Raw genomic sequence first — 17,634 nt, 5'->3', positions numbered from 1 at the left:
GGTTGATAGATGATAAAGCCAGTGTGGAGATAAGTCCCTTGGATCTCGGTTTATCTTCCACCTTGTTTTCTGGGTCTTTCCCTTCCTTGTCTTCCTTTCCCTCTTGGCAGTTGTACGATATGTGGCCTCGTTTTCCACATTTGTAGCATTTTTTATCTTTTGGGTTTTTCTGCTTCTTCTTAGCGCCATCTTGACCTTGTTGGGGCTTGGTCTGCGATTGTCTGCAAGCCGCCATTGCACTATTCCTTTCGGATGGACCCATAGCCGCTTCCATTCTCCTTTCCTCAAGTAGGAGATCGGACTTCACGGCCCTCGATGTTAGATTCTTATCGAGCCTTACCGTCCTCAGGTATGTCGCGTAGTTTGGGTCCGACACGAGGCCGGCTAAGATGAAGCACGCCATCACGTGATCATCGATTCTTAGACCTGCGTTGGAAATTTTTTCACATAGATCGTGTATCTTACCGCAGTATTTTCCGATCTTCATATCGGGGGTTTTTTCCATAGTACCCAGTTCCCGTATGTATAGGACAGTGCCCATCGACGTGGACCTCCCATGGACATCCTCCAGCGCCTTCCAGCAATCCCTCGCTGTCTTCAAGGACTTAATATCTCCGATAAATTCGGGGCGAACATGTCGGAAAAGATACGCACGTGCCATGCTGTCCTTCCTCATGCATTCTGGGTCCAGCTATTGCGCTGCCGTAAATCCTGGTTCTATTGCCTCCCAGCAACCCAGGAAAACCAGCGAGGCTTCCGTCATTGTCTTCCAATACTCGTAATTGTCACTTTTTAGGACCGGCTTCATATCGCTTTCCACATCACTTAGTCTGTCGTGATCGGCCATGGCGTGGTCTCTTCTCGGATTATCTCGTAAAACACAAAAAAAAACTCAAAAATAATAACTTTTTTCCCCGCAGTTTACTGCCCTGGGCCCATAACCTGTTATTTAATAAGGTTTTGGGTTTATAAAATAACGATTCACTCAGATTCGTTTTATCCAATCTATTTAGTCTAACAGTTCAGTCTTATAACACGTCTTACCACACAGGAGTCTTCAAGTCAATAGAACAACGTGGTCGACTTCTAAGACAAAAGAGCGTCGTTAGAAGTCGTACCAACTTAGTTTGTAGTAACCAGCGATCATACCAACTTAACATTTCTCAACATCATCTCCCTAACAGGAACTTCACATATGTTGGTCGTTGCACTCGGTTCGCGAACTCTGCGAGCTCATAAAAATCTATTCCAACCCAATGTTCCATATGCGAGCGAAGCGGCTTCTCTAACTTTCGACCAAAAAAACTTTTCTAAAAATTTCTTGTTCCCTCGCATATGAAATTGGTATTAGGTTGGACTACCTTTTTTACGAGCGAGTAGAACGAGTAACGAGAACAGTGTTTCTCTACTATACGTAAATACATACTATACATTGTTTTTTATGAATATTTCTTTATTGATAATTTCTTAAGGAATAACGGGCGATGGCTAAAATCTTCTAGAAATTGCTCAAGAAAATGTCCTTGACAACATATGTCAATGTGAACATTATTAGCAAATGTTCTGACGGATCATATCCCTTTTAACACTTGTTAAAATATGGAAGAGAGAATTATTTTTTAATTAGCATTATTTAAAGAATTGAAAGAAGGGTAAGTATGGGAGAGAAAGCAGAATGTGACTTTTATTGATATAACTGTTTTACTATACTAACAATAAGAGGAAAATTGAACAAAACAAAAGCTAATTAATTACATATATATGTATGCTCAGATTTCAGAGCTTAGTTTTAGGAGTAATATATTGTATTTCCCACATTATTTTCATTAATAATCTCCTTAAGATCATTAATAACATTCAATTTTAATTTTATCAAAGCAAAATAAATATTCTTGCTTAATTAAAACTCTACTTCTAAAAAAATAAAACTTTTCTATTTGTGCAAAATTGTATGGAATAAAAGTTTCAATAAATACTCTTCGTTTTGTAACTGCTTTCTTCAAACAGAAAAGGTAATGGCCAAAAAATTATTGTTATTCCACAACTAACTGAAAATTTTGACAGTTTCATTCGATCGTTGGACCGATTACACGTACGGTGATTTTTCAAATTCGGAATCAGTTACAGACCTGACTGAAGAGTTAAGCCCTGCGATGTGTAGTTGGTCCAGGGATAGTGTGGCAAATCTGTTCGTTCAACACTGATTGGTTCCGCCATTTATAAAAGAGCTTCCTGCAACAGTTATGTATAGATTGGTATAGATATAAATGTATAAAGTATACATTTACAAAGTTGTCTGTAAACAAGGTGTGTTAATATTTACCGTGTGTTAAAGTGTATATAACGACGGAAATAAAGAATAATAAGAAAAAGTACGATATTATTAAGAGTCGCTATTATTAATAGATATAAATAATAGTTGAATAACCTTTTCATAAGATTGCTAAAGATAACCTCAAAAGAAAATACAACTTTTTTGCAAAGTTTAACAATAAATTATATTACAATTTTAAATTAACATCAAATTTTGAGCTACACACATCTTAGTAATTAAATCTATACGGTGTTATGCGTTTTTATTTTAAGGTGATTTATACTTCGTGTTTATTACAAGTTTTTGAAATCATCATAGAGAACATACAGAATTAGCATTTAAGTTTGGAACGTTACTTCAAATGCCTTATTACTCAGCCAAGGGATGCAGAAACAAGTCAAAGAGTGGTAAGAAAATGTATTATCTTCCAAACGATCCTAAACGAAGAGAGTAATTGTGAATTAACTGCGTAACTCTTGGTGGAAAATAGAATGTAATTGAATATAAATCCAATTTTTTAATATATTATGTTTAACAAAGTATTTGCATTACATTATTCCAGTCATACAGTATTTTAAAAAAATATATGTCGGAGATGAAAGGAAAGCCGAAGTCGTTCCTTGGAAATTTTGGGAACATCCTCTAGTACTTTAGCCTAGATTTTATCATAGCTGTAAATGTTCGAGCTTTGTGATAGCGAGATTGGGTTCGAGGTGACAATTGGTCGCCGAACGTAGCCACGGTCACGGAATGGACGTTTTGCCTAACTGAGTTCTGGAGTGGTTGTATGGGTTTGCCGAGAAATGTGGTTGTGGCGGCATGCGACCTCGGGAGCGAGCCTAGCTACGTGTGATGTTGCCTCGGAGGTGCTGATACAATGGGATATACATTGTATTAATAATCAAACTGCAGGCAGAAACTGCCTAGCAACGGCGTTTGGAACTTTCTCGATGCTTCCAACGAGTCTGCCGAGCAACGGCGTTTGGAACCTTCTCGATGCTTCCAAACGAGTATAGAAAACAAATGCAAGCATACAGCGAGAAAAATCTCCACGAGGCTGGCATTCTTGCGATTGCCTTGGAGAGTGACACATCGAGCATTTTCAACAATCGTATTTCTGTGCCTAAGATCAGTTTACGCTAGTAGAGAGTTATCCCGTTGACCGTGAATTCGTTTGAACTAAAAAATAGTGTTAATAGCGTTCATTAAATTTATTATTCGTAAATCATACTATTCATTAATCTTACTGTTCGCTAAACTTATTATTCATTAGCCTTATTATTTGTTAGACTTATTATTTGTTCAACTTATTATTTCACTAACTTTATTATTCGTTAAGCTTATTATTCACTAGACTTATTTGTTAATCTTTGTAGTAGAGTTGTATATACTTGTAAATATAATCTCGGCTGTGTAAAACAATTCACTAATTCACATGAAGAGTTGTTACGCGCTCAAAATTCTAACCTTAACCCGACATATATAATCAGCATAAAAAATGTATTTAAGTTTCATTAATAAAATTAGACACTAATGACTTTATGCTTTTAATTTCGCTAATATGCCACACTGTCCCTAGGTCATAGTTGTACACACAGGTCTGTTAACTGCTGTAAAGGAGATGAGGTTCTTAATGTAGTAAGATGTACTTCACAAATCGGCCACCATTGAACACTGCGATCGAGTAGCTAGGATTTTGTGTTTGGCGCCATGCTTCGGTGAAAACACGAAAGGTAAAGAATATAAACTAAAGCAGTAAACTTATTCAATAACTAATACTATATTATCTATTTATTATAATTTCTCACCATTTATTTCAAGCAGATACATCGACAATACCCCATTTAGTACAGAAAACATTGTTTAAATGAATATTAATTATGAACCATTATTAAACATGCATTACTATTACCAACAAAAAAGTTCAACAAGACTACAATTTTCAAATGAAATATGTACACATATCTTTAATGCTTTTATATTTGACGCATATATTGGAAAGTAAGTTTGTTTTTAGTTTTTTCTTAATTCAGTAAAAAATTGTGTAACTATTAACTCTACCTATAATATACGTAAACAGTGTCATATTTAAAATATTAACCATGATTAAAAATTTTCAATGTTATTAAATTTTTTATTGAGCAAGCTAAATTATAATCTAATAATAGAGTTTACAAAGGATTTTAAAAATAAAAAAATATTTATTTGATATAACATTTATTAGACATTCGTTAGATACAAAATAAGAATAATATAATCATAATAATCATATATGTAAGACAAAAGTTGATCTCTATGATCATTAACATGGTGTTGCTTTTTCCTCACACCCTCCTGCTACTCGCTTCGAAGCAGAACATACAGCAACTAGATATTACGGAAGCAGATCCAACACCAAACAATACAATACGTATAGAACACTAATCATGGAAACACCAACACCTTTGGCCAACATCAACATAGCCAAATCCATCAGGAACACGCTCAAGCAATCACCGTTACAATACAAACTAATGGCAATTACTTTCAGATGTCAGCAGTATATGCACCACTGCGAACAGGCACTATATTGACAAAAATTATAGAAGCAGCATGGGCAACTACTACTTATGAATCAAATAACAGGCGAACAAAAATAATTCCACAAGACATTCTTGACAAAATCAGAGAAAAAAGGAAAGCGAAAGCAAAATGGCAAAAACATAGAACACGTGAAAGCAAAAAAACGTCTAAACAAACTTGCAAGGAAATAGAAAGTAAAATAAAAGATCATAATAATAACGAATTCTCAAAATTCATAGATTCACTCTCTGCGTACGAGAATGCCAACTATGTTCTATGGAAAGCCACGAACAAAATGAAAAAGTTAATAAAACTAATCCCAGTAATCAGAAAAGCAGACAACACATGAGCCAGAAGCAACGGAAAGGAGGCTGAAGAATTTTCCAACCATCTTTGTTGAAGTTATCTGTTCGAGGCACGTGTGATGAATGTGTAACAGAAATATATTTGAGTATAAGTGTAGCTGTAAGTATAAGTATAAATATAAGTATAAGTACAGGGTACACTAAAGCAGATCCACACTCTGGCAGCGTTACATTACAACAGGGGCTTCGAAGCCATGAGTTTATGGGTATTTATATAATTACGAAAATTGGCCCGTCTATATATACCCGTCTGCATCATCTGTGCATGGCATATTCCTAGAAAAGGCTATGAGGCTGGGAGGCTAATCAAATTTATTTAGAGCTAAACAATATTCAATGCCTTCGAGGATTAAGAAAACTAAGCACTAGAGATGATGTAGTTTTTCTAGAAGTGAGCATCGCTAAAGCAAAAGCAAGGAATAAAACCATTTATTTCAGCCAACGCTCAAACCGCGTTGAGTGCACTCGTTCTCGTCAGGAGTTGACCGTAAACCTCCGAGCAGGACGGACCTCTCAGCCCGGAAAGGGACATCAGGCTTGGGCCCTAACAGTGTGCGCGTCAAAACGAACTAACGCTCCCAAATAAAAAAAAAAAAAAAAAAAAAAGTGACAAAAAGTGGAAAGGAAAAAAAAAAAAAGTGTCAAACAGTGAAAAACATTTCAGTGACATCTTCGCCGTAAAACAAAAAAAAAAAAAAAAAACAACAAAATTAAGGTATATAAAAAAATAGGATCCACCGAAAATGAAGCAAAAAGCAAGAAAATGGAATCCGCCCTAGATCTAACGAAAAAACATTCGATAAAAAGAAAAATAGACACTCAGAAAGCAATTATAGAAATCTGCAACAGCGTTGGACTTTCCGCGCAAAAGACGCGGAAACTCAACCCACAACCAAACCTGATTGCCAGGTCAAAAAGTCGCGTGAACATAAACGAAGAAATTCGCCGCACGCAAGTAGAAAAAGCGACAGAATTCGCAACCATGAGGCCCATAAGAGGAACCCCACACCCAGCGATCGCAACCAGCAATAGATTCGACCTATTGCAAATCGAACAAGTATCTCAGCCCCAACAAGAGGCAACAAATTACCCAACACCGTGCTCAACCTTAGAGCAAATAAGAAAAAAAAACGACTTATTAAGAGTCAAAATGGGTCAACACAGACCCACCCCGACGTCAAGATTCCCATCACCGGAGAGGCGACAGGCCTCAACGAACATGCCCGGAGGCCCAGCGCCAACAGCATCGCCAAAGGGGATCCGGACACCAACCGGACACCCCAGCAAACACACCGCGGATGAACATACGAACGCCCCTACCGCTACAAAGGAAATCAAACCTCCACCCATAGTCATCACAAACCAGAACCCGAAAGATACTGTAGCCCTCATGGAAGAAGTAACAAACATTAAAAATTTCCACATCAAAAGGGTTCACACAGGTAAACATGCACTATACCTACGAAACATAGCCGACTTTCACAAAGCCAAAGAAACACTCAGAGCAGCAAACACAACATACTACACCTACACACCCAAAACAGAAAAACACCACACATACTTACTAAAAGGACTAGACAACAGTTATACCGAAACAGAAATACTGACAGACCTACAATCTCTACAAATAAACGACGTACAATTTACGAAAGTCTCGCGATTCACGACAAAAAGATCAAGGGAGAATAACATACTGCTCCCAATTTATATAATCCAACTATCCCCTCACAGCAATATAAGCAACTTATTAAAAATTAACCATTTTAACTATTTTAAGATAAAATGGGAAAAAATAATAAAAAGAAAGGATGACATAATCCAATGTCATAAATGCCAACGACTAGGGCACTCTGCACAAAACTGCAACCTACACTATCGCTGTGTAAAATGCACAGAGCCCCATGGCCCAGGCGACTGTAGAATAAAGAAAGAAGACGCAGTCACTAACGACAAAATATTCTGCGTAACCTGCAAAAATTACGGACACCCAGCGTCATACAAGGGGTGTCCCAAACTCGTAGAACTTCGTAAAAACTTAACAAAAAAAATAAAAAATGACAAAGAAACAAAAGCAGAACGAATTGCCCAAATCAGCCGTAAATACGTCCCAGAACTAAAGTTCTCAGACATAGTGAAACGGCAAATAATAAAAAATAAAACACCCGAAGACATACCCCCAAAAACAAATTCATATCATCCGCTCCCAGGCCTATACCCACCTAAAACCGACAACACCCCCCAACTAAACATAAACTACTTTGAAGACTTCAAAAAAAGCATACTCCAAGCGCTAAAAGAACAGCAAATGCAATTAAACGCCATAAAAACAACACTAGCAATACATGAAGAAAGGTTCGACACCATCTACAAGGCTTTAAATATCGCGTATGACAAATATCCATAAACCTCAAAACCAACAAACACAGCAAAAAACAAATAAATTAAACTTAAAAGATCTGAAAATAATTGCAATAAATGCCAACTCCCTAATCTCAAATCAAAAAAGATACAGTATGCTAACCCTAATAAATAAAGAATCCCCCGACATCGTACTCATCTCAGAAACAAAACTAAATAAAAGACACAAAGTACACTTCAAAAACTACTCCATGATAAGACAAGACAGACCGAACGCCAGCCAAGGAGGAGGAACAGCAATCCTCATAAGAAACCCCATAAAACACGAAACAATTCTAAATGACAAAATAACAAGTTTCAAAATCCTAGAAACAACGATCATAAAAATAAAAATAAGCGATAAGGAAAACCTATTCATCACTGCAGCCTACGCAACCTATGGAAACCGGAAGGAATTTAGCGAAGAATTCAATAAACTCTTCGAACTCCTACAGCTCAACAAGCCAGAAAACTTCTATATAATAGCAGGCGACCTCAACGCAAAACACACCAGCTGGAAAAACGAAATAAACAACACGAGAGGCAACTTCATTAGAAACTGGCTAGACAACAGAAGCATTCACTTCAAAACAATCTTATACAGCTCCGAACTACCCTCTTACCCAAAAGGAGGCTCATACCTGGACATATGCTTAGCAGATGCGAGACTAAAGTTTCAAGACCTACGCCCAAACAACACCCTAAAAACCTTATCCTATGACAGTGACCATAGCGCCCTAGTATTCCACATAAAAAAGGATACATCGGACCTCCTAACACTCGAAATACAGACCGAGGCACCCAGGTACAATTACAAAAAGACCGATTGGAAAAAATTCCAAAACATACTCGAACAGAACTGCGACCTAAAGATCTACAACAACGCCAATCTAACTAACAGTCAAATCGACTCATTCCTAGAAGAAATAGAAAAACATACACAAATCGCTCTCCAAAAATCCGTGCCAATCGTAAAACAAGAAAATTCATGCAAGCCCTATATCAACAACAAAATAAAAGAACTACAACGAGACAAAAGCTACATACTCTCCAAAGTAAACAATATAAAATTCAACTATTCTTATGACAAAAGAGAAGAATTAGAATTTCTAAAGTACCTTCTATACGAAATAAAAACACAACTGAAACAAGAATTCGCAAGCTCCATAAACCATCACTGGACAAACAAAATAAAAAACATCTCCAAAAACGACACAGCCAACATGTTTCCACAAATAAATCAAATCTTCAGGCCAAAAGGACAAAACCCCATCCCACCTCTCAAATTGCCCCCAGAAAAAGCTTCCCTCATCCAAGAAGCAGGTTTATCGATACGCAACACCACCAGAGACACCGAGGGTAACTTCATAATAGCCAAATCAACAGAAAAACTAGACATTATCGGCACCCACTTTTCCAAAACACACACACAAAACGAACACATGGGCCGTGAACAACTAAACAGAATTATCACCGCCGAAACATACAAACTCAGAAACGAAATGGAACAAGACATAACGCTAAACAAAACAGTCAGCACATTCTCAAACGAAAACACCGCAGACAACCCCAAACAACCGGAACCAGAAATAAACTACTTCACAAACTACAATCAACTAAACAAAATATTCTCCAAACTAAACAACAAAAAATCCTCCGGCTTCGACGGCATCCCAAACATCCTACTCAAGCACCTACCGAACAAAATAAAATGGTACTACACAGTACTCTTCAACAATGCACTAAACAACACATATTTCCCCAAAAAATGGAAAAAAGCCAAACTGATAGCGATAACAAAAAAAGATAAAGACGGCTCATCACCCGCAAACCTACGACCCATAAGTCTCCTCCCCAACATAAGCAAGGTATTTGAAATAACCATAAACAACCCCCTCACCTCCTTCTGCTCAAAAAATGACATAATCCCAGAAAATCAATTTGGCTTCCGACACAAACACTCCACAATTCACGCAATAAACAAACTTACGTCGGACATCTGCTGGGCGCTAAACGCAAAACAACGAGTAGCCGCCTGCCTAATAGACCTCGAAAAAGCCTTCGACACAGTCTGGATCCCAGGTCTCATATACAAATTAATCAAGAAAAATTTCCCCAAATACCTAATTAAAATAGTTTGGGACATGATCACAAGCAGAACTTTCGTAATGACTGAAGGATCACACACATCCAGCAAAGAATTCCCCATAAAAAACGGTCTGCAACAAGGCACAGTAAACTCCCCGCTACTTTTCAATATTTACAATAGTGACTTACTAAACCTCTTTAATCTCAATACATCCACCCATAAACGCTCCATAGCCTTCGCAGATGACCTAATCATCTACGTAACAGGCCACAAAACCACGAGAATAAAAACAGAATTACAAGAACTCTTTGAAAAAATTAACGATTATTACAACACATGGAAGCTAAAAATAAACACAAACAAATGTGAGACAATACTATTTAGACCCAAGTCAAGCAAAATCGGTCCAATAGAAAGGGAACACTGCAAAAAATTTCAGCTTAGGGAAAAAGCAAACGAAGGGGAACCCATACCGCATAAAAACTGCGTTAAATACCTAGGTATAAACATAGACGATAAACTAAGCTACAAGCAGCACATTCAAATCCAACTCTCCAAAGCCAGCAAAGCATTTTGGAGAGTAAAAAGATTATTTTACTCTAAACATCTCAACAGTCAAGTAAAAATACTGTGCTATCAAGCACTAATCAGACCTATTATAACATACGGCTGCCCAATCTGGTACAACATATCAGCCTCCCAAATGGAAAAAATTCGCAGATTCGAAAGGAAATGCATCAGAGCTTGCCTGAATACTTACAGATCCGAACACAGCGGATTCAAAAAATATGTTAAAAACAAAACAATATACGACCTAGCCAACATTCACCGCATAGACTGTCACATATTAAAAGTAACAAGAAACCACTTCGCACAAGCTGCAAAAATTCAAGAAAACAGCCTAATCTTCAGTTGCCTACTCCCAAATGACTCATACTACAAAAACACTCTGGCAACAGGCTACATCCCACCAGAAGCGTTCATCTACTTAGACGAAAAAAACTACCTCCAGGATCAAAATAACATCCCAGTAATATACCACATAAAAAGAAAAATAGGAACCAAAACCATACTCTACGAAGAAAACTTAAACGGACAAACCGCAGACACTAGGTGGAGATACAACATGGCCCTCCCTCTGAAAGACGCTAAAGACAAACACAGAAAAAACACAAAGAAATATTGGTGGATTTCAAATCCAAAATAAAACAAGAGAGAAAACCAGTAAACCGACAGAACACATCTCTGACACCGCATAACACAGGTGTAATTGTAAATAATATGTAAATATTGTAAATAAACCTATTTGACATCCCCCTCCCCCGCCCCCTCCCTATTATCCCCTCCAAAGGCATTCAGCGCCAAAATGTAAATTACCGATAAGTCCTGTTTTGCGACCAAGTTTCAGGACAAAAAAAAATCAAGCAAGAACAAAATTACATAAAAGCTCCGCCCCCCAGCGGCTTAAATCCAAAGAATAGACAAAAATCACAAAAAAATTGTAAAACACCGACACATAATATAGTATGGCTACGTCGTACCGTCGCGTATCGGTACTTTTGCCTAGCACACCATTACCAAAATTCACAGTTTATTTGAATATCAAAATGTAACGAAAATTGTATCCTTGGCTTAATAAACATTATTAAAAAAAAAAAAAAAGCACTCGTTCTCGTCCGATCACGAAAGTTAAGCAACGCTGGGCACGGATAGTACTTAGATGGGTGACCGCTTGGGAACTCCGTGTGGTGTTGGCTTTTTTATTTTTCCAATCTTTTTTACTTTCCTTAACAATATATTTTCAATAATCTATAATTGAAGCGTCGAAAAAAATTAATGTTTTAGTATTACACTATTACCATACATTATATCACTCTTATTTTTACACTCTTTTATATGTTTCTAAATGTTCTTTCTTTTGTACATCAAAAGCTGTTGAGATTTATCTCGGAATAGAGAGTGAAAATGCGTGAATGAATGTGTAATAGAAATATATTTAAGTAAGCATAAGTACAAGTACAATGTATGCTAATCCAGATTCGCACGTTGGCAGCGTTATTTTACTGTGGAGCTTCGAAGCCATGTGCCTGTGTGTATTTATACAATTACGAGAAACTGGCCTGTTTACACTACACTGCACCATCAGTGCATAGCATGTTTCTAAAAAAGGCTGTGAGGCTCATATTCAAATTAATTTAGAGCTAAATACTCAATAGCTTCGAGGTCTAACAAAACTAAATGCTAGAGAAGATGTAGTTTTCCTAGAAGTGAGTATTACTTCAACACCCTCCCTGAAACTCGAAATCTTTACAATTACTTTTTAATATCATTTTTGTATTTGTTATCAATATCATTACTGTATCATTTTGTATTTGTAGCTTTATTTATGTAGTATATTTCACCTTTGTTTCTCTAATTGGCGTTATTTGTTGTTGCATCTTGGAACTTTTACCATGTGACAGTATTCGTTAACGTTTTAACCTCCTAAATTCACTATTTATCGCACTTGCACTGGAGCACAGTTACTCGCGTCTGTTTACCTGGACTGCTCGGACAGAATTGTCATTACAATGCAGTTGTCTATATTCTTACAAACATCAAGGCCCGTTTTCTATTCTGTCCGATAATTTTCATTTTTAACGTGTCGAATATTTTCTTCTACATCATATTTCAAAATTCCTTTACGATCACCTTTTACAAATTGACGGCTAGTACCCGATTTTGGATCATGTGTTGTATATACATGGAACATAACGGTAAGGAACAAAGAAAGCATTTGAAATACAACAAGATATTAAAATTAGAGATTAATTACACTCTCGTAGCGGTGCCTGGATCCGCTTGGACTAATTTGCAAACGGTGGAAGTTGTATATGTTAGAGCGATAAGAAGCCTAACGTATCTCTGAGCGACAGATGTAACGTCAGTATTCAATTTAATCTCAGAATGTCATGTTCGAACGAAGTCCATCTTCAATGCAGCTAATCGAAGTATGCATCTAAGCGAAACTTTCGGGGTTATTTTCATGTTCGATATCATTTTGATAAAAAGAATCAAGACAATCAACTAAAACAACGTTTTGTCGATGAAATAAAAGATGTAGGTGTTACGTTCTATTTAGGTGTCAACGAGAAGGTAGCGTTAATTGACGTTTAATGCAGCTGGCAATAAGCTCCACTTTATAGCTGTTCATAGTATTGTTGTTTGTAGGATTATAGTTGTTCAAAAGTAAATTAACAGTATGTAATGATTTATTCAAATCTTACTTGATTCCGATATTGACAATTGATTGCCAGATAGACGGATATAAAATTCTTGGATTTGTATATTAATCGATAAACGAAGGCTAATTATTATTCTTACTCGATAAACAAACGGTAAATATTCTTACTCGATTAACGAACGGTAAATATTCTCATTACTGACTTTTCCGAGTCGCTACATATATACCCGTCAGAGATGAATCAATTCTCACTGAGAATTATAAGTAATAGCTGTTAATTATAGTAACAGCCGATTAATAGACTATCAGTCGGTAAGCGTCGGCGACAAAAATGCGATTATTCGGCTATCGGTCGGTAAAGTGTCAAAAACTTGCAAGTCGAAGCATGATGAGAATAAATTGGAGTTGTTGGTCGATATTCTCAATTAAAAGTCGGAGCATTAAAGTTTAAAAAATGAGAATAATTAACATTAAATTTGTATATGCGCTTGAAAAGACCGATGACACATTTACGGACCCGACGGCGCCCCGGCTCTCGCGACATTGTTCATGGTTAACTCGATATTTATTAGCCCCTTTTCCCGATACTACATATATATCAATCATAATATCAATTACGATGCTTATAATGACAATAATACCACTTATAGTTTCTGTCTTCATGTCTAGTTATAACATACATTTTACTGTAAGTGTCAAACATTGAAATATCATATTTACATAATTTCTTACACTTCGATACAGGTCAGAAAAAATTGTCATGTCTACAGAAAAATTATTTCAGCTGTATTTCAAATAGCTAAATTCCATTTTTGATCCATATTTTTTATTTCTATCATTTTTGTTTATTGCAATGAAATTATCATATCAAACTATTTGTGAAAATTATATACAATGAAGATAATAGCATACACGACGAAATAGAGTTCTGCCCGAGCAGCCGAGCTGAGAGGACGTGAAGCAGCGGTGGTATAGTGCGTCATAAAAGTGCGGAAAGTGACTAAAATAAATACACGAACGGCTACGCCCATAGCTAAATGTTGGAAACCTGCGTTTTCCATTAAGAAGACTATAAAGAAAAACAAAATGAAAGTTACACCAATAAAGATAATTAATAAAGACGAACAATATTATATAAACAAAACAACAGACACAACAAAGCCAAGTCAACAAATAAATCAAGATCAGGACTGCTCAGATACAACTGAAGTGGAAATGGAAACGAACAAAGAAACAACACAACAGGATGGAAGCTGGAAGGTGGCGACCTATAATAAAAAAAGAAAAATTATAGGTAATACAGAATCAAAAAAGCAGCGATGGCTGCAAGAATTACCATTAAGAAATTCCTTCACTTCGCTAACGGAAGAAATTGACGATGACCCAACAAGCAAAATCACAACTCAACCAACACACGTTACAAAACCACCACCAATATTTGTCGAGGCGCAAATAATAGACCCGCTTATTGATAGATTAAACAATATAGCTGGGAAGAAAAATTACATAATAATACAAACAAAACTGGAACAGGTAAAAATCCAAACAAACTCCCCAGAAAGCAATAGGAAAGTGATAAATGAACTAAAGAACAAAAATGCTATATACCACACGTACCAGCTCAAAACGGAAAGGAGCTACAAAGTAGTTATAAGAGGATTACATCCTAAAACTAACACAGAAAAATTAAGCGGTGAACTAACCAAAATTGGCCACAAAACAAGATCAATCAATAATATGACCAGGTATGACACCAAACAACCACTACCATTATTCCTAATTGAACTAGAACCGGGAACCAACAATAAAGCAACATACGAAGTCAAAAGAATCCTAAATACAATAGTAACAGTGTAACCACCACGCTACAAAAAAGAAATACCTCAATGCATGCGGTGCCAACAATACGGACACACAAAAAACTATTGCAATAGAAGCCCGGTATGTGTTAAATGTGCAAAAAACCATTTAACAATACACTGCCCATACACAGGAAAAATAGAGGAAGTTAGATGTTACAATTGTAACGGAAACCACCCAGCCAGCTATAAAGGATGTGAAATCAGGAAACAACTACAACGTAAACTGTTTCCATCACTTCGCAATAGAGCAGTTGATAACTACCAACAACAACAAAATACAACGGAAAACAAAGCAACATTGAAAACTCAAAATGAAATAAAATCTACAATCAGAAATACAGACATCCAAGTAAACCGAAGTTACGCGCAAGTAACACAAAATATCAGACAAGAAACGCCCATTAACAATCAGGGTCAAACCAACAACACGGAGGACACTACAGAAATCAAAGAACTACTAAAACAATCAATTAAAAATACTGATATACTTACAAAAATGATAATCGAACAAAACGCAACCCTCAGACAGCAAACGGAACAAATAACACTTATGCTACAACTACTCACAAACATGCTGAGCAAAAAATAAGAAATAAAAATGGACACGCTTAAAATAACAGCCTGGAACTCTAACGGCCTACGACAAAGGGCCCTAGAAATCAAAACATACCTATACAGTAACAACATAGATATACTACTCGTATCAGAAACGCACTTCGCTACAAAAAGCTATTTAAAAATTCCGTACTACATCATTTATGACACCAAGCATCCCTCAGGAAAAGCACACGGAGGGACCGCAGTAATAATAAAAAGCGACATTAAACATCACCTACACAGCCAAGTCAGTAAGGAACATATACAAGCAACCACCGTTACTGTACAAACTAGCAGCAATCATTTTCAGTTGTCAGCAGTATACGTACCGCCGAGAAACAAAATTACACCTCAAAAGTGGGAAGAGTACTTTCAACAATTAGGTGACAAGTTTATCGCAGCGGGAGACTACAATGCAAAGCACACAATATGGGGATCAAGAATCACTACACCTCGAGGTAGAACCTTGGAAAACTACATTAGAAACAATAACCTCAATATATTATCCACGGGAAGACCGACATAATGGCCGACAGACCTGAGCGAAACACCTGACCTACTTGATTTTGCAGTTACAAAGGGACTAAACGCAAATAAACTAAACATAGCACCCAGTCTCGAGCTTAGCTCCGACTATACACACATAATAATTACATATAGAAAAAAACCAAAACTTCAAAACAATCCAGAGACACTAAGCAACAAAACAACCAATTGGCAAACATTTAAAGAAATAATTGAGAGCAAAATCAACTGCAACATCCCATTGAAAACACCTGAACACATCGAACAAGCAGTTACAACACTTACAGAAACTATTCAGGAAGCAGCATGGGCAACCACCACACCTGAATCAACGAATAGAAAAACAAAAATAATTCCGCCAGACATCCTCGAAAAAATCAGAGAAAAAAGAAAAGCGAAAGAAAATGGCAAAAACATAGATCAAAAGAAAACAAAAAAACACCTAAATAATCTTGCAAAGGAAATAAAAAACAAAATAAAAGAACACAACAACAACGAGTTCACAAAATTCATAGAGTCACTAACCGCACACGAGAGCACCAACTACTCCCTATGGAAAGCAATAAAAAAATTAAAGAAGCCAATAAAACTAGTACCAGCAATCAGAAAAGCAGTTAACACATGGGCAAGAAGCAATGAAGAACAAGCGGAAGAATTTGCCAACCACCTAAGCAACACATTCCCATCACGTAATATCAATAACAGCAACCTCAATTGTCATACCGACGTGGATGCAGTAACCACTAGTACCTCAACCGACAAACACTACATCATACCTAAAACAACAGAACAAGAAATTAGAAACATAATGGAAAAAACAAAAAACAATAAAGCACCAGGAATCGACCTAATCAATGGTAAAATCCTAAAAAACTTACCTCCAAAAGCGGTACGACTAATCACAATAATTTACAATGCAATATTAAGAATTCAATACTATTCTAAACTATGGAAACTAGCACAGATCAAAATGCTACCTAAGCCAGGCAAAGACCCACACCAAACAGCATCATACAGATCAATTTCACTACTTCCTGTACTATCCAAAATACTAAAAAAATAATTTACGCCCGCTTAAAACAAATGACAGATAAGGAAAAACCGATACCAGATCACCAATTTGGATTCAGAAACAAACACTCTACGATAGAGCAAATGCACAGACTCACTAACGAAGTAATAACAGCACTAGAAAGCAAAAAATACTGTACAGCACTCTTTATGGACATAGAGAAGGCCTTCGATAAAATAAACCACGAAAGCCTTCTACAAACAGTCCGGAAACAATTTCCGAAAAAAATATACCATTTATTAAATTCGTACTTAAGCAGCAGAACCTTCATAGTAAAAATTGAAGATTCATGCTCTGAAGTTAAATATATCAAGGCAGGGGTTCCGCAAGGAAGCGTCCTAGTACCAATGCTATACACATTATACACGGCCAACATACCAACAACCACCAATAGCAAAATATTGACATTTGCGGATGACACAGCTGTACTAGTTAGGCACACGAACCCTGTAACAGCAGTCAAATTACTACAAGAACATATCACAAAAATAGAAAAGTGGTTTCAAGATAAACAAATTAAAGCAAACCCCGATAAATGCAACCGCATTACATTCACACTGCGAAAACAGATACCACCAAACATTACACTAAACGGCACGCAAATAACACAAACAAGTCAAGTCAAATA

At 36.6% G+C, this 17,634-nt stretch overlaps 2 long non-coding RNA genes across 6 annotated transcripts in view; both read left to right on the top strand.

Annotated features, from left to right (window-relative positions):
- The window catches only part of LOC138189142 (uncharacterized), a 288,383-nt gene that overhangs the window by 39,897 nt on the left and 230,852 nt on the right, over nt 1-17,634 (top strand). The gene's annotated exons all lie outside the window — the stretch shown is intronic.
- On the top strand, nt 1,986-5,422 carry LOC138189079 (uncharacterized). 5 transcript variants are annotated; one of them, XR_011175864.1, is made up of 4 exons: nt 1,986-2,372; nt 2,587-2,721; nt 3,894-4,315; nt 4,670-4,762. It is a non-coding gene; the product is annotated as an uncharacterized LOC138189079 (long non-coding RNA). The 5 variants fall into 5 exon arrangements; XR_011175862.1 differs by lacking the exons at nt 1,986-2,372; nt 4,670-4,762 and adding exons at nt 4,845-5,341; nt 5,407-5,422 and having other exon boundaries at nt 2,379-2,721; XR_011175863.1 differs by lacking the exon at nt 1,986-2,372 and having other exon boundaries at nt 2,379-2,721; nt 3,894-4,047; nt 4,168-4,315.

This window comes from Bombus flavifrons, chromosome 18, assembly GCF_040668555.2.
Source record: "Bombus flavifrons isolate JBK064 chromosome 18, iyBomFlav1_principal, whole genome shotgun sequence".
In the NCBI taxonomy this organism is placed as follows: Eukaryota; Metazoa; Arthropoda; class Insecta; order Hymenoptera; family Apidae; genus Bombus; species Bombus flavifrons.
The sequence above is the reverse complement of the archived record's forward strand: the minus strand, read 5'-3'. Positions and strand labels throughout refer to the sequence as shown.